This window comes from Hippoglossus stenolepis, chromosome 15, assembly GCF_022539355.2.
Source record: "Hippoglossus stenolepis isolate QCI-W04-F060 chromosome 15, HSTE1.2, whole genome shotgun sequence".
NCBI lineage: Eukaryota > Metazoa > Chordata > Actinopteri > Pleuronectiformes > Pleuronectidae > Hippoglossus > Hippoglossus stenolepis.
In genome coordinates this window covers 18,965,014-18,988,478 of record NC_061497.1, presented here as the reverse complement: position 1 = coordinate 18,988,478, position 23,465 = coordinate 18,965,014, and the positions used below count along the sequence as shown (strand labels likewise).

The following is a 23,465-nucleotide window of genomic DNA, read 5'->3' as shown; positions in this document are numbered from 1 at the left end:
CAGTTAACTCAATTTAATTACTGAATTATTGTTCCTCCTCTCAGCTCGTTAATGGGACATCTTTATCGTCTACATACCTGTACCAGTCCGGCCTGGTTGGAAGCCACCTGGACCAACTCCTCCAGCTCCAGGTCCGTAGCCCCCAGCTCCCTGTCCTGCTCCAAGCCCTCCGGTTGTTCCTCCACGACCACCGTAGCCACCTTCGACACACAAGTATGATCCCAAAATAAGTAAATCTGATATACATTAGCAGTGTTTTAAGAGTTTATAACCATCTTGATGAATCTCTTCTATACCTCATCCAAACAGCAGAACATTTTCCATGTTCAAGTTCATTACATTTGAACTTTCTGTCTAAGAAGCCTTTTTGACCTAATTAAAGACTCCACACTAATTAATATTGTTTTTCTTGAGGGTTCTACGAAACACAATCTTAAATCAGTGCACTAATAAAACTGTCTTACCTGTTTTTGGAGGCTTTCCACCTGTAAGAAGAAAGTAATCATGACAATTTAATCAACAAGAGCATAATGGAAAATGTCGCGCTACAAGAGGTGGAATTAACAATCAATACGTCAACCAGCCGTATTTTGCTTACCGGCCCAAACACCTTCAGGGCCGACTCCTACACCACCACTGCCTGGACCAAAGGAGCCGGGTCTGAAACCTCCTTGTCCGACTCCGCCCGGTCCGACTCCCCCAGGACCGACTCCACCAGGTCCAACTCCTCCAGGTCTGAATCCGCCTTGTCCTTGACCACCATAGCCCCCTGAAGAATATGCAGAGTACACCTTGGTACAGAAAGTATAAGCAGCAGCACATCATACACACACTTTTAGTCAGATTTGTTTCCTTTTGATTGCAATTTATATGATTCATATACAATTCATCTGTGAGACTCACTAGCAAATCACTACCAATTCCTCCAACAACTGATTTCATTAATACAAAACTTCTTAATAATCTTAAATGTTTTTAAAGTATTAAGTTGATCACCACAAATGCATCTGAAAGCTGATTCCTGTGAGTTACTTGCAGTGATTCTAGCAAACAGTTGAAGATGTTACTCCTTAACGCATCCACCTCCACCAACTCCTGGACCAAACCCCAGATACCTGCACCAGCTCCTCCGGGTCCGGCTCCTCCACCAGGCTGAAATCCAGTCCCGGCTCCTGCACCAGGCTGAAATCCAGTCCCGGCTCCTCCACCAGGCTGAAATCCAGTCCCGGCTCCTCCGTATCCTGTTCCAGTTCCACCTGGTCCAAATCCAGGTCCTGCACCGGCTCCTACACCAGCTCCAGCTCCTCCACCAGCACCAGCAGGTATGTATACACCTGATGCACATGATGTTCAAAACCAAATGATTTATTAAGTGCTTCAAGTTATAATTGTTTTTTTTACTGCAGCGCTCTTCTAGTAAAATGTTATTTTTATTATTGCACTGTTCACTTGAAAAGAGCAGAAAAAGAGCAGGACGCCAGCTGTAAACACATGAGCTGTGTTTTCATTGTTGCGGACGTCTAACACATGACAGGAATTTATGAGTCATCAGTAAAGACTAATGAGGCATCATTTTCTCCTCATTGCCAGCACTTAAAAAACCACATTTAATTCGTTTAAATAAACAAGGATTATATTTAACAAGTGGGATCAGCTGCCACACAAGCTGAGTCAAGAAGTGTGTGTGTAGCGATTATCAGTCCCTGTGCTTTCTGAGTTTCTCTGCTGATGATAGCAAACAGTGCCTCATCCAAAAGGCATTCTTCTTTGGTCATGATTCTCACACTTTTCTGTACCTATATTCTGTTTCACAAATCACGATCGCCAAGAATAGAAACAGGGCAAGCAAACAGCTATAAAAGGAAAGGTTCTTTAAGATCCCACAGTCCAGATGTGAGAAGAAGAGGTCTGTAGGGATTCCTGAAGAATGTGAGTTACTGATCTCACAGTAATGCCATGTACAGCACATTAACAGCGCACAGTAAATAACTGAACTGCTCAGTCATTCCACTCTACCCGCTGCATTCTGCAGGAGAGGAACCTCCCCCCCCCACAAGCTTTTGTTGTTTTGGGATCTTTATTGAAATGGGACGTTGCACAGGTAAAAGAGCAGCTTGGCATGGTCACACTTTGTCAATTTGAGATTTAATTATTTTCTTACTGAATAAGTAATAATAAACTAATTTCATTACTCTTTTTTCTTTTTAGCCACTTGGCAGTTTATCTCTGAAGGGATGACGGTGACTAGTTGGAGCCAAGCCCAGCTGACTCTAGGCGAGAGGCGGGGTTCAACCTGGAGGCATCATCAGCGTATCGCAGGGATGAACACAGACAATCAGGGTTGTCTTAAATCTCTCAAGAACAGTGACCGGGGTAATTTGCTGCTGAAATTCATGGTTTTAGAGAATTTTTTCGTTAAACCCCGGCTCTTCATCTAAATATGTTCAATACTTAGTTTCGTCTGTCTAGAAGTTTGGTTTTCATTACAATGAATATTCCAGCTACTATCTTGGCTGTGGACTCTGATACGGTCACTTAAGCTGCAGAGCCAAGAACAAACGTTCCAGAGTTGTGTCAGTGGCAAACAAAATAGTCTGCAAACCCCAAAAGCCCTCGACCCAACTCTGCACTGAGAGGAGGAGGAAGAACTTGAGGAGATAGCTCTCATCCTCCTTTCAACCAGTTTGAGCCTTTGAGCTCTGGGAGGCGCTATAGAGCCCCTCTTGCAACTAAAAAAGTCTAATTTGTCTTAACTCCACAAAGTGACATCCAATCCACAGATGACAAGAACTTTCTTTAACCTTCAACCTCTAATGACAATATTCCACTTAGGTGGTCAATAAGTTCTATTCTTAATCTGGTTCAAGGTCCACTGGTGCAGTCTTCAATGTTGATTTCAAAATGGATTTTAAATGATGATGTGCACATGTTGTGGAGATTAGAAAGACAGTATACATTCTTGTGGCCGACTATGTAATCACATCATACTTTGTTTTAAATTTCGAGACCTTCGCTCATATCATCCTCTCTCTCTCTCCTCTTCTCCTCTACATTCAGCTCCACTGTCTCCTCCCTATCTCTGTCCCTGTCTTCATCTTCATCCAACATCTGTCCATTGCTGTTATCACAAATATTCTTTGCCGGTAACTTCTCAGTTTACTTATGACTGTACAAAAATATAACAACCTAAGCACAAATACTGACTCAGTCCGTTTTAGTAAAACCAAATCTTTAAAACGTACCAACCAATGACAAGTCTCCTCACTCTGCACTGAGTTTTCACTGGCTCAGCTTGACCTTGTAAGAATTGAAATTACACAACAGCCTGAAACACCCGTTCAAACCACCCACAGTGCACCCATTAAAACGAGGAGGAGACTGAGGGCGTTCTCCTCACATCAACCAGATATCAACTTAACCAGAAGAGACAACGAGACAGCATCTGCGTGGAGGAGGTCTGGAGAACATGGTCATAGGTAAAGCTTTTTAAAACGTGCAGTTCCTCATTAAAATATTTTATCCTAATTCTAAACCTCTAACATTGAAAACATCCCTGTGCTTTGTGAAGACACAGAGAACTTTGTACTTTTACACTTCATTCAAGCAAAACTCCAGAAACTGAATTCTGAGTAGTTCTGTTTAAAATCACATGTTAAAGTTACAGCAACAACAAACTAGAAATCATTCAACAGAAATGTCAACAGAGGCATGTTCTGTTTATTACCAAGAGAGAAGAAATCTGAGTGGAGTTGGAAGAGTTCCTGAAGAGTTAAAGCCCATCCAGCACGAGCTGTGTTTGTTTTGCTCCACAGTTACATTATTAATGTAAAAAGAGACTGGAGTTGAGTTTGACCTTTGATTGAGTTAATAAATCCATGCACTCATTCATAACGTCTTCACAGACCTGAAGACAAACCTGCAGAAATTGGAACAATGATAACTAATAATAATGATTAATATACTGTCAAATAATATTGAAAATACTTCTTGCAGTTTGCATTTTAGGAAAAACCTGCAGTTGGATTTTCTTTTCATCATCATCATCAATAATCTGCAGCTGCAAATTTCTTCTAATGTTAGACAAACCTCATCATCATGGTCACTATCATCACTTTTATATTTCCTGCAGCTCACACATAAATATAAAAATGACTGAACTACCAGTAAAGAAAATAGGATCTGTGTCCATGCATCCCTCTTCTACTAAAACTGCTGCATAAGTTCAATGTGACACCTGATGCACAGGTGCTGAGCTGCTGCACACATGCGGTAAAGAGGACCCACCTCCTTGCAGTGACGGTTTCCACAGAGCCAGGAGAAGGACTCCGTGTAGGTACGTGGCCGCCGTCCCTCTCGCCATCTTGCTCCCAAATGTCCCTCTCTGCTCCAAAGCTCCAGGTTTTATCCCCAGCAAGCCTATCAGGGCTCAACGAGGCCTTCAGAAAGAAGGAGGGAAAATGAGTGAGGGCAGAAAAAAAAAGGAGCAGGGGGGGGGGACAGGATGCAAGACAGGACACTGCGTAATTGGCTAAGAGACACGCAGTAGAAAGATAGACACGGTAAGAGGCAGAGAAAGCACAATGGATCACCTCATTATACCAAATAGGTTGTTCCAACCCCCCCCCAGTGACTCTTGCATTTATTTGGTTCTCTACTGCCAAAAGGAGGGAGTAGGCAGGGTGGGCAAGGAGACAGAGATGGAGGGGGGGGGGGCAGCATGTATGAGATACAGGGGAGTCTGTGAATTGTAAAAACTGGGGTTCCCTCCTTTTCTGTTTCTCCAGACACCTCAGAAAGAAAAAGGGAACGGTGCCAGAAGTTCCTGGTGGATTTCCAAACAGCGTCATGTTTGAGTTGAAGGAAAACACAAGAGTGACTCAAGAGGTACTTCATGAATCCATGGTATGTATTTATGAAATACAGCTTTAAAACATGAATATATGACTAAAAATGAAATCATAATATAAATATTGTGAGGCTCACGTGTAACCCATAGAAACAGATGATGGTTGGACACACTAACCCTAACCCTAACCCTTAGAGGTAGTGTGGCACAAGAGAGATTGTTTCTAAGACTAAATGAAGTCATGTCAAAGCCTTAGACTGGTCAAATAAAAGAAAACCTCAATCAGGTGAATTCATGTGACCTTGAAGTCAGATCATAGCATCTTCTGCAGAAGAGAGAAAAGAACAGAAAACCGAAAAAGGAAAAGCAAAGATGGAAAAGATTTTTCTCTTAATAAGATTAAGTCGCATCATGATCAGAGAGGTCATTTTACCAGTGAGTCACCTCTGGGTGAGTCCCAGCGGTCGTGGAGACACACACCGGTCAGCATACCTGGAAACAATCACTGTTTCTTTTGTTGTTGTTTGGACCAGTGGTATCGCTGGGATTTTTTCTCCATGTTTGGGCTGGCTGGTCCTGTCCCAGCTCCTGAGGGCTGAGGTCGGAGTCTGGCAGCATTCTGAAACATTTTCTTTGTTTGGTGGAAATGGGCCTGGAAACAGATGAACTAAACGAGCTAATGGCACCAAAACACAGAGTTGGTGAGGATCGGAGAGTGAGAGCAGGAGAAACCATGTTACAGAGCTTCATGGCTGATGAGAGGACATTCAGGAGGACAAACGTATCCATCCGTCTCTACATAGTTTATACTTGGAGGGTGGCAGGAACCATTCTCAGCTGACATAGGGCGAGAGTAAGGGTTCACTCTGCACAGGTCATGAGTCCATCACAGGGTCGACTGAGGCCCCATTCAGACATGGTATTACCATCTGTCCTGAGAGTGTGATTGGATCGTACCTCCCGGCTCTATTTGCAAATAAACACGTACGTCATCCACGAAGACCCAGTCTGTGTTTACAGATGTGTCCGACAATGACAATGTTTTGTGTGTGTGTGTGTGTCTGTGTGTGAGCGAGAGAAAGAGGAGTCATGAGGCACTGAATGAAAGAATGCGTACAGCGATAAAGGAAAGTATTAATCATTATGTGGTGATATTGTGGCGACCAACAGATCAATGAATGAACACCGACAAGTATAAAAATATATTTAAACTGTAGCAGGTCAGAGGACGTCGAGTAGATGTTTTTTTATTGCGTACAAACATCTAAAAGAATTGGGCCACAGACCGAATGTGGTTTGAGTGATCGGATCAGTCGGGACGCATTTGATCGCGTACAAACCTGAACTTAGCTCTAATCATTCACACTCACACCTTTGGACGATCTTAGAGTTAATTTATCTTAAGCATGTCTTTGAACTGTCGGAAGAAACACACAGAACATGCAAACTCCACACGGAAAGACCCCGGACGATCATCAGGTTTGAACCCAGAACCGTCTCGCTGTAAAGAACAAGGCCTCTTAATATAAAATCTTGTCCCCTGTAGTCCTATGACCCATAGCTCAATGCCCCTTTACAAAACCAGGCAGAAGTCTTCAGTCCCGTACGAGGACTCCTACCTCAGCCACGAGATGTTAGCAGGAAACAATAGAAGCAGCAGCAGAAGCCAACGAGAGTTACTGTACATGAGAGTCTGAATTGTGGCAGATGTTTCTGAGATGTGATCATGTAGACAACTCTTGAGTTCTGTCAGAAATGGCTCGATTAGTAAACAAGTGCATCATCCGTATATTTGTGTTTCTGCCGGAGTGTTTGCTTGCACTGCCGAGTTGTATATTTACATTTGTATGTTGGAGAGATGAAGGAGAGAGGCAGTGCTACCTGAAAACCCATAATTGGTCTTAAAGTGTAGTTTTATTGCTGTGTTTTCAGATTTGGTCTTTGTGCTCACATTTGATGGAGCTACATAGTTATGCAGTGAAATAATACAGAGGAAAATGAAGGGTAAAAATGAAATGCATGTACCTTATAAGAGACTTTTACACTTGTGGTCATTAGTGCTTGAAAGTCCAGACTTAGAATAAACAAAAGACAAAAGAGTAATTTGTCAGATACTCAAAGACATAATTGTCAATTATTAAAAATTTGGAATGACCACAATTTAGAGGTAGAAGGTTTGAATTGGCCAAATGTCACTGAAAATGAGTGTAATTGTTTTATTCTATGTATCAGTCTGGTGTTAAACTTTTCAAACTTTTCAAATAAGACACTTTTCCTTCCATCGGTCTGACAACTGAGATGTGTTTGGGGACTTAGTTTGTACAATGATAGAATGAGACCTGTTTATTCATTCTGAACACAAGTTTCCACCTCATGGGGACACAAGTACACTGACGCCTGCACATGCAAACACAAAATGAAGCATTAACTCAGCTTAGTCAATAAGAGCATTTGTTTTTTGTTTTTTCCTGTTTGGCGTTTTCATGCTGCTCTAATGTTTACGTGGCTTCCTGCCCAAAATCTAATAACATGCAAGTCTGGAGAGATGGAGACTGTAAGACTGTCAATGTGATGGACAGGACCTCAATCTGCATCATATGTGCGTCTGACGGAGGAGAATGGGAGAGAGTTTGAAAACACACACTTGTTCATTTCCTCGAAGTCAAACATGTCACAAAAAACAGATTAATGACTAATAACAGTCTTTAATTTACAGTAAAATGTTGGAAAATACATTTCTGCTTTCTATTGTTTTGACAAAACACTGATGACACGGCAAGAAAATGTTCAGTTAAGACAAGTGAGAAAATGCACGAACACATAACATGAAAGTATCGATCTGTGCTTCTTCCACAAAAGATTTCAGTTTCCTTTGACTTTAAACTATTATCATGGATTATTATATTTGCAATGAAATAACATTGCACTGTTACTGTACTGTAACTGTTATCATGGAAACATGCAGGCATGACATCATGTTGCCTGCATTTGGCCGGTGTTCGGCTGGAATGAAAAAAAAAAATGGACTGAAATGGGCAGAGAGACGCAGGATCTGCTGCCAACATTTTTTATGCAAAGTTAAGGTGATTTTCTTAAAATGACTGCAGCCGTCCGTGTGGTAATGGGTGTAAATGTTGTGATTAATATTCGCTTTGACAGTCACTACTACACACACACACACACACACACACACACACACACACACACACACACACACACACACACACACACAGCCGCTCTCTCATCCACCTGCCGTCCACTTCCCACATCCATCCACACAACCTGCGGATCCGTGTGCCAGCGCAGAGAAGCGTATCAGTGTTACACATGAAGGAGCCAAGTGAGTAGTGCCTGTTCGGAGTTTACCTAACGTCTACCTAGCGTTTACCTAACGTCTGCTGCCTATATATGGGCGTGTGTGAGCTGGAAGACTGCTCGCCCCCTCCAGACTGGTAATTTACCCCTCTGGGTGATGGAGAGAGGGAAAGCGAGCGATAGAGAGAAAAAATGCAAGAGAAAGGGGAAAGGGAGTGAGACAGACAGAAAAACAGACAGACAGACTCAGACGGGCACTGGTTTGACTTGATAAATGAACTGGACTCCTGGTAAATGTCAGGCTTGAGGTCTGGGTAGGATCGACTTTCACTGTGAACCCGTGCCATAGATTTACATCTCCATCTCTGATGGCAGCCCACAGGCCTCAAGCCCACCCACACTGACACACCCTTCAAAAACCTGGTACCATGGAAATAAGTCATCTTTCACTGCATGCTGGGATCTATTTAGAAATGTGATGGATTAACTTGTTAAATAAAAACATGAGGATTTGTCTGTTTTAGCTTTTGATCAGTTTACGGATGTGAGTTTAATGTGTTGCATCAGCAGTGAGGTTGACAGGTCATAGGTACTAAGATTTTTGAATATGATTAAGAGTCGAAGCTTTTACATGATGTGTGATGAATATATCAGCGTCATTGTTTATGGGTTAACTTTTCATACTTGGTAATGAATGTAAGGAACTGATTTATAACAGAGAACTGACCCTGGATCTGCTGTAAGTGATCCAGTCCCTGCTCTGCTTAAGATGCTGCCACTGAGGATATTAAACCTCTTCTTATCTCAAAACTTTTGTTATATAATTTAAATACAAACAATCGTGTTTGGTTTATGGTACAAAACTTGTGTGTCTGTTGTCTCATGCTACGTGACCGTGTGTCCTGAAACATGTATAAGAAATGCAGGCCTGCAGTTGAAGTCAACTTGGGGAATCAGTGGATGCAACAGTCTGGATTTGAATGTTGCCCTGAAAAAAACGATAATTCTACTGTCAAGACCACTGTCTTTGGTTTTCTCCACCTTGCAGTGATACAGGCTTCTCCCCTTGAGTGTGGAAACCAAACCAGAGCCCATTGGGACAGACTTGGATAAAAACTGGCAACATGCGGGTTGAAGTTGGCTGAACTGTTATACTTTCTTTTTACAATGGATGTGCCTGTAATCGGTGTAAACATCAGGTTCGGTCGGGTTCAGACAGAAAATTGTGGCTCAAGCCCCACTCTACTCTACTAGTGGACAATGACTGGCTGACATGAGTAACTACTAAAGATGTCCAACTGACAACAGCAGTATCCCATCCTCCAGTGTTGCTGTGTGTCTCATCGCACTCTGTTTGTTTGTCTGTTTGCAGGAAATCTCTGTGAGGAATATATTCGCCTCAGGATCAGCGTGAAATGATTTTTTAGACTTTCAACTGACATGATGATACTGATGAAGTGACATCAGAAACATGGCATGTAACCTCCTCGGTGGAGTCATGTACTGTGATGACAAAGCTGTGTTTACTGGCTCAGTTTGTAGCAGGAGAGAGAAGCTCGTCATTTGAATAACATTCAGGACGCTCATTCAGCGCTGCAGGGCGTCTCGTTCTCTTCGCAGTAACCTCTGCACACATCGTGCTCTCCTGGTGAAAGTCCTCTGTGGTCCATTAAAACAAACAGAGCAGCTCTCAGTTGTGGTGCTTGAGGCTGTGGACTCCTAACCATGTGCAGCAGGAGAGGCAAACTGGCTTCTACACTGAAGCACTGACAGCAACTGACAATTACCTAATTGAAAGTTGAGGTATGATCCAGTTATTACTGATCCCACATGGGGTCATTTAAACCGAAGACAGTTTACCTAAGTGGCCTGATTTAGTCATTAAGGAAGAGTTAAATCAGGAGTAAATGGAGACGCTTCGTCCTTAAAAGTGTTCTCTCCTCTTGCATGTAACATATCCAAAGACGAACATTTAATATCACAAAATGCAGCGAAGCAGTGTGACGTCAGATGAGTTATGCGCTTGGATGTCGCCTGGCCCCTTCCCATGACTCATAACGACCCTCGGCACGGAGGGGAGAGGCTTCTCCTCCCACGAGGGTTGAAACAACACCAAATCAAGAGCAGCGCCTTACACAAACACTGCAGTACTGTAACATACGGAGGGGCCATCCATCAGAACGCAGCGAGGAGAAAAAAGAGAAGACTCCGAGATGAGGGACACGAGAAACAGCTGGAGGTCACGCAGAGAGGGATGTGGGGTCGGAGCACGTTGTGTGTGTGTGTGTGTGTGTGTGTGTGTATTTGTGTGTAAGGGATCAGCAGCAGTGTCTTGTGTCAACTGTGAACACTCGAGCTCACCAAAGTGAGATGGAGAGTGTGATAGTGGAGGGAAATCAAAGTCACACGTGCTCGGCAGTGAGGCTGTGAACTCAGCATAAATCACAAGATAAATTCCCTGCGATATCCGATATATACGGTTTCACATACAAGGACATGAACATGAGGTGTGTGTGTGTGTGTGTGTGTGTGTGTGTGTGTGTGTGTGTGTGTGTGTGTGTGTGTGTGTGTGTGTGTGTGTGTGTGTGTGTGTGTGTGTGTGTGTGTGTGTGTGTGTGTCATCAGATGTTTTGCATAAAACTTTCTCCTGAGGCCGACTAAAGTGGAAGGATGACGTCAGTGATTCACTTAATGCCAGGCTCACACAGAAACACACACATTCCTACCTTACCAACAACAGACAAGTCAGAGTATGGCCCATTATTCAAAATCATTTTGATAAAACAAAACAGAAACACAACATTAATTCTTGTTCTTCTTTCATTTTTTACATTATGGATAAAACTATGTGTGTATTTTTTTGTCAAGATGAGGCCCTGCAACTCTGGCTGGTGTTTTAAAAGTGAGGGTCTGTGCTGAACACAGACTGGGATATGAACACATACTAGATATCTTTACATTTAAAGATATCAAGCTTAAATATATTGGTATACCAGCACTATACTATACTGCCAACCCTTTGAGTGTTTATGTTGTTGCTTGTGTGATGTTTCTTGGGTGAAGATTGAATTTGTTTTTAAGTTTTCTGCCGGTGATGGACTCGTTCAAACCTACAAACAAAACCTCCCTGTTGTCTGAAAAGGTTGACATTGCAATATTTGCACATATTCAAAAACCTGTTGACGTCTAATTTCCTCATATGTTGATATCCAAATGTGCTGCATATGGCTAATATCAGCATACTTACTATTGTCATATTGGGAATCATAGTGGAATATTAATGTGCATGTAACAGATGATAAAGATCGATTTTTCTACAATTATGTCTTTCAAAGTTACTGTAATTTCCAAATGAAAATCTTTATTCGCGTTTGGAGACCGTTGGTGTGACTCCACAAACATCGACACAATCTGCCTTCTACGTATTGCTTTAGTTTTCCACCCTCCACCCTAAAGTTTTCACTTTATAACCTCCTGCCCTTTATCCTGTTTCACCACAGACAGTTGCAGACATTTATACATTATACATGCTGCCAGTGCCAGAACTGTAATCCATCCAGGGTTGTGCGTGGGTCAGGCGTGTGGCCCCAACTGATTGAATATGTAATTCTACATCCCAGCAATAGGAAAGCCGTTCTTGCCATCTGAGGTCATTCAGCTTCCCGTTAAGTGGAGGGTCACACGGCCGAGGACGCTGATGATGCGCCCCTCGCTGTCATCGCTATAACATCAGGTCAGAGGCGCCCAGATGGAGGAAATTATGACGCGGAGATCATCTCATTCTTCTGCTGACATCATCAGAGGGGGCCAATTAGACAGCAGGCTCATCTATCTCCTCGTTCCAGATAACACTCCTGAACGTGCATGCTGAAAACCTGAGGCTCCCACTGTTTTCTTCTGGGGGTTTTGTGGTTCCTCTGTGATTGGTCACAGTCTGGGAGATGATGATGAGTTTGGTGATGTGACGATGAGGATGACTGCAATTCCACGGCTTTGTTTATGTCTGTAATGACAACATTCAGTCAGCAAGTGAGTGCGTGTAGTGCATGAACGTACGTTGTGTGAGCCTGTTTGAAGTTGTTCATACTCGTCTCTCCCTTGACTCTCTGACCACCTGAAAACAAAGCTCTTGGTCCTTTTCCAAGAGAACTGAGGTGGAGTTCATGAGGAGTGAGAACATAATTGTACCAGCTACAGGAAATTGCACTCAAACAGACCATTTTACAGGCGTAAGGAGGCCGACTTCTGACATGTGATAGCCAGCAATTACTCATAGTGGAGGGTCCAGTGTAAAAAATGATTCATGATGTCCTTTTTAATCTTTTGTCGGCCTCATGTTCTTACAGGGTATGAACACAGAGACATCAGGAAGAGGTCAGAGAGCGGCGTGATGCTGCCAGATGACAAGTAACCAACATGTTCTCCAGGACATGAGCAACATGTGAGTCCAGTTTTGTTTTCAATCCCTGTTCTGCTCGTATTTGGACCATGAGGACAAATAAATGCTAACAAGTACAGTTTCCATGCATATGTGAGAGTAAAGGAAAACTGTCATGCACTTTATGAATAATGGGCGATGACAGATAAACCAGAAGAAGCAGTGCTTTTATTTAGTGTTTAGGATTGATATTGTTTTATTAGCAGAGAGACTGAAATGGTTTCTCATGAAGAACCAGTTCCTCCTGTCCTACTCCTGTTTGTCTGAGTCTTTGCAGTGGTGATCGGGAAGTGGAGCCAAGGTATCGAGGTCCAAGCGACGATCAAGCTCGACCAATCGCGAGTCAGACTAAGTTGTCCGTCCTGAAGTTTCACCCCATTTTTATAGCATCAAATAAGTAATTAAAACCAAATCAGTGTACTTTTTAATTTTTTTTGTCCCATCCACAAACATGGACGAGACTTGCTTTAAAACATCTAATGCAGCCATCAGGGGACGATTAAGATGATTTGGCCTCATCTCAGCTGTCATGTCGTCCATCTTTTAAAGAAACTTACACACAGACAGTAATTTAAATCAAATTTTAAACACCACTCTATAATCTTGAACCTGGATCCTCGGAGGTGTTGAGTTCACCAGATGTCTGCGTTAACAGGCTTTTTTCAGCGAGCACTGTGTCTGTACATTACAGGTTAGAGCTCATAATCAGGTCATCAATCAGTAGCCTGTCGAGATATATGATACAGTACGTACAGGTGCATAATGGCTTGTGTAACAGGTTTGACCCCCACACACTAATTTAAAATAGCATGTAGCTAACGGACCATCAGAAGAGAAATCAGAAGAATTGATGCCTTTGTTCAGTGTTTACAGTAAATACCTGAACATTTAGTGTAGCTGGATCTCAGTTACTGCACAAAGAGACATTGTACAAAGACTGTACTGACATTACATTCATTATCATTAGTGTAGACCATAGACTGTATATAAAGATGGATGATATGACATCTCGCCCAAAAGATGAAGTCAGTGCGTCTCAGTCGCCAATGGAACAAACAAAAACCACAAAGATCATTTTAGGTCTTTCTTATCACACTGAACAAACGGTATCATTAGTACAGACCATAGACTTTCTTGTAAAAGGACATTTTTTAAAGTAAGTGACGAAGGTGTTGTCTTCGTTGTCTTCATTTCGTTGCAGGACCACAATCAGGACTGATGCTGTGGTTGGTCCTGCTTTAAGCTTACGTGACATTTATTCAGTATCAAGACTTTCTCACCTCGGTCACATTCCACTCGTTCACTCGAGCCCTTTTCTGTGATGTGTTCCTATCAAAAGTCAAGTCTTCTCATTGTAGTTAAGACAACAATGGAACAGAAATGAAAACAGGTTTCATAGCCAACTCAAATGTGTCAGTGTCCAAGTGTGTAAGTAATGTGTGCGGTGTGTTTGAGTAATGGGATCGGTCTTGACCCACTGGACGTGATACGGTGAGAGACTGAGCGTGTGACTGGGTTTCGTCAGGTCTGACGGACCCACCGGCCGCTCCACCTGTCCACTGCAGCGGTGGCATTCAGACGACATTAATCACGGCGATAAGAAGCTGGAACTTGCCGACCACTTGGTTTGAGTATGAGACCACAGAGTCAGCAGTTACAAGGAGAGCAGAACGTGTGTTATCAAAACTGTTCCTCTGGCCATATACAGTGACGTTTTTTACGTTTGCATGCACAGTGTAAGATACAGTAATAGATTTGAATAACGGAGTGAAATAAATAAATGTACCTTTACATAAAGGGCTAAGACACAAAATATATATCAATAAAAGTGACTTTTTGGGGGGGAATGCCCCCTATACAGGCCTCCACATCTTTGGGTTTTCCAGAGGATCTGTCAACTAAGCAAGAGGGAAGTCCTCAAAAAATATTCTTATGTGACTTTCGGATGGAGAAAGAGGAATTGTTTAATCTTTATTGTCAAAAAAAACAAACAACCTTCAGTAGAACCTGACTGACTCAATGATTGGCCGATAAAATCTGCAAATGTGAGTCTGTCACAGACATATCGGGATCTGCGTTTATGTTTTCTGATATGAAAACGTTAATTCTAGAGAATAAACAAAAAAAGAGAATAGAAGATGCATTTATAAATTTTACTTAAACAAAATTCCATATATTTAGTTGTATTTGTGTTTCTTGTAATATATAAAATGATAATTTTATGGTTTGAATGTAATGAATTTAAGTAAAATGTGGTTCAAAAGAGGACTGTTGCTGTTGACTCCCATTCTAATTATCAGAGCCTCCGCTTGTGGATAAGAACTATGTTAAATGTGGAAAAACCCAATTTAGTTAATGATTTAAATGATCTTCAACAATTAAACCAAAAGCCAAAAAGCAACTGGAGGTCAGTCAGACTGAACAAACCAAAAACAGTTCTGAAAAAACTTGTGAAAACGTTATGGAGACGGGAAAGTTGATCAATAAACAACACATATTCCTTGTGTGGCCATAAAGAGACAAAAGGTAATTTAGATCATTTGCTGTTATTTGTCCGTAGTTTGCTTTTTTTTCTCAGGAGACCAATGAACAAAGGCAGTCAACTAATGACTCCATTCAAAAAGCTGGTTAGATTTGTGCCTACCAGAATAGATTCATGGCTTGTCAGATGACTTAATGCAGCAATTACAATTATCTCTCTCCAGTCTGATTGTCTGAACCCTGAGACTGAGAGCATAAACACACAACTCACTTGTCTACACATGGATGTCTGTGCAGAGCTGAGCGGCGCGTGCTGCCAACACATGCCACAGCCATGACTGTAAAGGGTCTGATCTTTGACTCGCGTCCAAAATGCAACAGGAGAATTTAATCACTTCGCAGAGAGAGAGAGAGAGAGAGAGGGAGAGAGAGAGAGAGAGGGAGAGAGGGAGAGAGAGAGAGAGAGAGAGAGTGAAAACGAGGCAGATTGAAAGAGAACAGCAGGGAGGGGAGAGAGAGACACGAGGCGTTTGGAGCGAGCTGCCACTCAAAGCTTTGGCAGCAGGATTTATGAGCTCTGCTTGTGGCGCATACCTGCGATATGTCCTCTCCTCCTGACCATACATAGAATCAGGCACAATCAGACAGCCGCGATATAAATATTGAGTTGAGACAGTTTGGCAGCCGTAGCTGTGACCTAAATGCTGAAAGTATGAGCAGTGCTGACGGCTTTTTCTTAGAAGCAAGAGAGAAAATAAAACTAATGAAGTTACTGTAATCTTTTTATATCTGCGCTCTCTGGTTGGCTGAGCCATTAATCATACATGGTGACAGAATGCCCCTCGTTGGTTGGAAACCGTGGTTTGACTCACAGAGTTACACGTAAACTCGAGGGGAGAGTTGTTTTGGGGAGATTCTGGTGGTCGACAGTGGCCATGGAGACGATTTGCTATTATTGTTTTTACCGTTTACAGACAGAAACCATCACAACAGACGGAGCTGAAGCTGTTTCCCAGATACATTAACTATTTATTGTTCCTTTATAACAGATACACTCAGCTTCTTGAAATCTTTTGAAAGTTTATGCTAAACCGATCATACTAATTCCCTCAAAACAGATCCTGGTCCTGGAAGAACGTAATCAATTTGGATTCAGATGCGGATTAAGGCGTGGATCCAGGATTTCAACCTCGGTGGAGGTGTGTGCTCTGAGTGCCGGTCCAGTTAAAATCAGTTTGAGAGCTGTTCATTCAAATTAATTTTTACTGCTGAGACTGTTGTTCTATTACATTACACAGAGAAGAGTTTGTAATACTTTGCTCTCATCAGTATGAATAGTGAGGACAAACTAGGAGAAACTGTGCTTCAAAAAAGGGGGAGAAAGTGAAAACATGACTGATTCAACATTAGAAACACTTTTATACAATTATTAGAAGAAAATATGTTTCATTATCTGTAATTTGTAGTTATCTGAAGTAGGATCTTGGTTTTTGTTGATATTGGCAGTTTTTCAATAACTCATGAACCAAAAGTTACTGTATCAAACTTTACTCTTAATGTTAGAAGAAGTAGAAGAACTGCCTGTGGTTGTATTCTTCCACTGACCAGTGCAGTTCAAGTCTATATAAAAAAAGTTCCAGACTTATATAAGGTCACTGTGACCTTTGACCTTCAACCAGCAAAATCTGATCAGTTCATCTTAAATTCATTTGAAGAAATCTTACAAAGGTAGACTTGAGATGACGCCTCTGGCCACTGTCTGTCACTAGTGGAAACAGGTTCAGACCATGTTTGCTCTAAACTGATGCAAACGGGGGGAATCCGATTTTTTCATATGTTAGAACACAAAATCAGTTTAAACCAATATTCTTCTTCACAATCTGAAAAACTTGTGTTTGTTTTTAACTTGTAAATATAAATAATTTTCCTGACATCACGTCTAATAGAAAAGCAGAAAAAGAAACATAGACCTGGGAATGGAAGTATCCATACAACTCGATACAGCTGTAAAAACTTGATTTAAGAAATAAAAACTGTTCTTTTGCTGTAATTGCTAATCTGGGTCCAACATGCTGCTCTGTAAATATCCTCCAGAGGAGAATTATTTGACTGGTAACGAAATCAGTGGAGACTTGTCTTTTCCTGGGGATCAGAGATCCAGCTCCATTATCTGTGGAGGTCCCTGCAGACCTCCAGCCAAAAGCATGACCTCACTGCACTGTGGGAAACGTCCGTGGTATTCTGCCTCCCTCGCTGCTTAATTCAATCAGGTTTCTCTCTGCTGGTTTAATAATAGGGATTCTCAGGATGGCAGCTGGGATTCCTGGTGACTCTTAAAGGAAAAATACCCTGTGCGTATCAGACCCATGTAAACTTGAAAGGTGTCTCTGAAAAGTTTGTTTGTTGCTCTTTCACATGGGATGAAGCTGTGGTGCGTTTGGGTTTCGTTACAACAGATTCCATTGGCGAGCCAGATTCACCACAAACAATCACAACTTTCCAATTTAGATTCACACAAACACAAAACATTGTAACAGCCTCAGTTTACCTAGTTTACTTGTTACCATGTCTGATAAATTCAAACCATCCAGTTGAGCACACAGTCCATTTATTTTCAATTAACTCAATTAACTCAAACATGTTTCCAATAATTAACATACAATTTACTTCAGGAACACGAGCAACAAACTGCAGCAGCTCTCTGCTTCAGTTGTTAAAACACCCGACATAGTTTGCTTCCTATTTATAGAACTGAACATCGATTGGCTTTTACAATCACGATTTTTCTATTATAACAAATGAAAAGGGTGAAAACAGTGAGATGATGAAACAGTTTTCATTCACTCTCATCGTTCTCGTAGTGTTGTTGTTCAGCTGGAGCTGTTCTCGCTGTGCACGCTGCCAAACAGCAGACTGACAGTGTTGGCTGTTACCTGCTGAACGTGGTGAAACAGTTGGCAGCTGAAGAGTCAGGTGTTTCCCTCAGGAGTCAGTGGAGACAAAAGAACAAAGTGAATAGTTGACATGGATTAGATTCATCTGATAGAAAGAAACTTTAAATCAATGATTAAACAATTCTTGTTCTCTACCTGCTGAATGAGCAACTTATCATGAATTCAGTGTTGTGTTCACAACTTGTTCCTGCTGCCTCCATTATTATTTATTGCAGATTTAAATGAAGTCAATACAGTTTTTAACATTCCAATTTTCCATTAATCTATTCCTTCATTGTTTCATACACAGTTTTGCACAGTATTGCAGCACTTTAACTTTCTGCCAGCAGGTTTTCTCTCCTGCTTTAGTTTCTGTCCTGATGACGGAGGAGGAGTTTGATGAAAAAAAATGTTAAAAGTCCCAATTTTAACAGATCTCCTTTAGTTTTGCCTCTAAAAAGCACTGTTGAGTTGTTCTCTTAAGCACATACCAGCAGTCTGACCTGCTTTGGGTCCTAGTCTTGGAATCCTTGTTTTAAAAGCCAGTATAAATTATCCTGGAGGATCCACAACCATCATCTAAGTCATCTAAGTACAGACAAAAACAATGTTAAAAACACAAGTTTACAAACCATTTGGATTAATGACAATCTACACTCTTTGATAGGACTTTGTAAACTTCTGCAGCTTTACACAAACCAACAATTCACGATTGTATTTCTCACATTCAAGAGATGCTCAGCAGACACTCAAAATCTGTGAGTGTGGGAGGTTTGAATCCTGCAGAGGCCGCGGGTTCGATTCCAACCCGTCAACAAGGGTCGAAAATGCTTGAGAAATATCTTAATAAATCTTAAAAAATGTGTGAGTATTGTTTATGAGTCAAAGTAAATCAGACTCACACCTCAGATCGTGTTCTGTTGACTGGTCTCCAGGTTTGTTAAATGCAGCTCTCGTTGATGTCATTAGCCTCGGGGTTCACATTCATTTTTCTAACTCTGCACAACAACTCTGAAAGTTTTGAATAATGTTTTCAATATGGACGAGAACAATTCAAGGATCTGTTTGCTGTTAGATGTAGATGAAGACCAATGTATTGGTTTCAGTCCCTTTATCCTGCCGGTGTATATGTGAGATTACACCGTTGTAGAAAGACAGCCTTCACAAACCCAATCAACGTGTTTGACCATGAGTCTTAAACTGTAGCTCTCCTCAGGGGTATGACACACAGCTCAAATGGGAATACTGTATCTCTTGTGTTTCTACCACAGGTAACAACAAGGATATTAACGTACGCCCCATCGTGCGGCGTGGAGAGGGCCGGCTGTTCGATGCCGGAGTATTCGCTTACAACAGGCACTGCACAAGGTCAGGGGGCTGGCAGCGGAGACAGGAAGAGATGATGTCACCACCCGGGGAATATCTCTGAATCCCTCCCCACTTGGATGTTTAATTTACAGCACATTAGCCAAAGTGATACCACATTGTTACATATGACCTACTTTAATGTTCAATGTGCATTTGCTATAGGACATATGGCACCGAACATGACTCTGGTGCCGCTACATCCAGGGAAACTCAGCTGCCTCGCTGTCTTCCACTCAACCAGGACTTGTTAATATTTGCATATATTCCATTTATAATACACACAACAGTATATACATGTTTCACTCTTTTCATGTTTTTGAGTCTATATCACAGAGGACAGTTGAGAGGTGATAGAACTACACTTAAACCTAAGATATTGTGTTGTATACTGTACTTAAATTGTCACATTTGTTTTTTAACACAACTGAAAGAGCTAGAATAGCACTCAGTACAGTACATACCTCAGCCAAGGCCCAACCCAGATCCTTTAAATTCAATCAAACTGCACCACACACTCTTAGATATCAGTCTATAATAAATGAGCCTGATTTTTCATCAAGATCCATGAAATATTTCCTGGGAAATCAATGAAAAGGTTGAAAAATGAAAGATCTCACTATAAAGAAAGAGAGCTATTTCGGATGTCATCGAAATAGCTTTTTACGTAATCCTGCTAACAGACAAACAGATTAACAAACGCAGAAGAAAGTAACATCTATCAAACCACGTAAAAAATGTATTCAAATGTTGAAGTTAAAAATTTTACAGAAAAATACGAATGATGATTCTTATATAAAACATGATACGTTCGTATGGACCCACCAACATAGTGGAGTAACTTTTTGCTTCCTCCACTGACTAATCCACTGTCACTGTACCTGCAGCTGGACAACTTAAGTTATGATGTATCTTGTGTATTTTTCAGTCTTTGTTTCCAGTTAATTTCTTACTTTGAGAAAGTTGAAAGTAATTCCTGCTTTGCACAAATGTAAGAAAATATAACTGAGCAGATGAAAATATAAAGAACAGCTACATTAAATCAACTACTCTGCACAGACACTCGAATTTGAGTTCAGTTCAAATCCAAACACTCAGAGATTTTCAGAGAATTGCTTCTGAAAAGTAAAAACACACACACGGCTCGTTTCTCAGCGTGTGATCCAAAAGAGCTCCATATTATTTTTGCTAATACTCGATGATTTATGCTCCAGAGGACCCGGTGTTGGATGTTGATGTAATAGCTGCACGTCTGTCAGGACGCAGACGGCTGGCCTGCGCACACCAGAGTAAACAGAGCACAGTAACACATTCGCCTCACAGTCACTCACTGCATGCAAAACCTGGAATAAACAGTCACTTTTAATTATTGTTATTAGCTGTGACAAGAGGGGGGTGAGAACACACTTTGTAATGTGATGGAAGTGGAGCAGACAGGGTCTCATGTGTTGTGACAGTGTCGCACTGTCGAGGAGGGGAGCTCACAGGCTTTTTGAATTCTCACCTCTCTCAAACAAATAGTTGCTGAGGGAGGAGTCGCTGTGTGTGTGTGTGTGTGTGTGTGTGTGTGTGTGTGTGTGTGTGTGTGTGTGTGTGTGTGTGTGTGTGTGAACCAAGAGAGTGATCGTCAAATTTACGTATTTACAGGATTCATAGATACAAGAGTTTTACAGCACAGGAACAACTTTGATGAGGTTTTTACGTGCGAGAGGAATTACTAACTGTCCCTAACTGGATGTATGGAAGTAACCGTGTCTCCTGATGGAAGATTAGTCCTTCACCACAACATTAAAGGAATACACAGATTTAAGGTTTAACTTAATGCAGCAGTACCAGAGATTACATCATGTTTTATTCCATGCATTCTTCTGCTACCTACATTACCCACAATGCATCAAGTGTGTTAAGCGACTGAGCTACTTGTCTCAGGCAGAAATGAGTGAAGGGATCTGCAGAGGTCTGAGTAACTCACTCACTTGAGGAGGTTCACGTTTTCACCCCCATGTCGGTTTGCTTGTAAGCAAGATTATACAGAAACCACTGAACGGATTTATATGAAACTCGATGGAAAGATGTGGTACAGTAGGTCAGGAAAGATCCCATTACATTAAAGTTATTTTATTCCTGCTGCAATGAACAGTTTCAAAAACCACTCCGTCATGCTTATAATAATGATGCTGTGTGGCTTGAATCCAAATCTGCAAGAGAATAATGCTAAATGTCCAATTCTTCATGTCTGTTGATGATTGTCAAACCTAAACCAACTTTACGAGCTTATTACCACTAACAACTTGACATGACTGATGTGGTGCAGCAGAGAACCATGAACAGTGTTTTGCATTTACAGTAATTTCACAGCGGTATTTGCAGAATCGTGCATCGAGGTAAATGTTTAGCATGTTGGAGTTTTTCCGTCTAATGGAGGTGAAATGAAAGTGCACTTCAATTGAGAGGAATAACTGAAAACAGGCGCACGAATGAAAACAGGCAATTCACTGTAAAGGAACTGAACAATGGAATCAAGCCACGAGCACAAACCCATTATTCAAGCCTGGCGAACGTGTTGCTTTAGCCGCGTGGCTTCGTGAACCCTCTGCTCAGAAAACATGACTAACGAGCTAATCTCCGAGTCAAGCGCTCGGTAAGTGACATTAAAGCAACACTTGCACCGTATCTGTACAGAAGAGAACAAAAGAGGAGAGGACGTGCACAGATAGTCAGAGACGGACAGGATAAGCATCTCTGTCTAATCATCAGCAGCTCTGTTTAAACCTTGGCTGCAGCCCAAGAGGGGGAACAGTTTCATTGACCCCCACGGTCGATCCACTGTGAAAACAAACACATCAGCCTGGCAGACTGTGTGACTCACTGCCCTCTCACGTCGACCACAAGCGCTGCCAAGCCTTTTCCTGCTCGCCGGGCCTCGCCCTTCCTCACCTCTCGCTGCCATCGCCGTGCTATCTCGATCTCAACTTTTAACCCACACGTTTATCAGCCAAATAAAAGAGAGAAAGAGAAAAGAACGTGACCTCTTTTCTATCTATTCTCTTTCTTAGTTGAACTCCCTTTTTACAGCTGTTAGCAGGTGTGCAGGTGTGTGAGGTAGTCGAGGCCTCAAACTTCTCACCCACGTGCGACACTGTTGATGCCATTGAGGATAGAAAGTGTGCAGCTTTATCCTCAGCTGTACGATTCGTGTGTTGAGACGAGCGAAGGACACTGAGTTCTTAGAAAGCTCAGGGAGGCAATAAGAGAAAACAGGTTTTATAGGAGGTTTTCTACAAAATTGTTTCTTATCATTATATTGTTGTATTGCTTAATTTATCCATATTTATCATACTGCAGTATCGTATGGTATATATATAAGTACGTTTTAAGCTTATCTGTACAGAATATTGACATTAACATGTAAAATCTGCACATTTGCTTTCCACGTGAAATGTACAAACCCAGATTTACCTCATTGGGTTTTGGCAACAATTCCCAGTTTCATAATTATCATATAAGGAGACAGTCTGTGAATCTTCATCTACCTTTGTGTACATTTTCTATTAAATATCTTGGAGTGATCTCATGGAACGAAAACACACATTTATCGGATTCCTCTGTGTCATATATGTCAAATTTTCTTTTTATACTATTATATAACCTTTTTGTTATATTTGGGTGAGGTTTTTGTATAAGCCATTACTGATTTCTACCACATCCCACCCATATTTTTATATTTTATTCATATGTTTTGTATTTACATTGTGTGAAATAAATTAAATTAAACTAAAACTAAACTTTGATGTAACCATGGTGATGGTTTGTGGTTTGCTCCACCTTTGTGCTCATTCCCAGTTGGAACAGGAATAAAAACTTTTACTTTTACACATCACACAACCAAAACCCAACCGTGGCTCTAATCTCCTCCTGTCAATACTGTAAAGGTTCATTAGTAGAGATTTCGTGGACATGCAGTTCACGACCTGAGAAACATTTCTGTTCATCAGTGTGTGGGATACTGTGGGCTTTTTTTTTTTACTCAGAAAACAATAGTCAGTATTGTCAGTATTTCCACAAAACAGTCACTTAACTTTTCCCA

General features: G+C 41.4%; 1 long non-coding RNA gene across 1 annotated transcript; it reads left to right on the top strand.

Annotated features, from left to right (window-relative positions):
* Positions 1-4,245: 4,245 nt before the first annotated feature.
* Positions 4,246-23,163, top strand: LOC118122050. Its single transcript, XR_004698425.2, has 4 exons — positions 4,246-4,333; positions 4,785-4,902; positions 12,508-12,602; positions 19,285-23,163. It is a non-coding gene; the product is annotated as an uncharacterized LOC118122050 (long non-coding RNA).
* Positions 23,164-23,465: the final 302 nt, after the last annotated feature.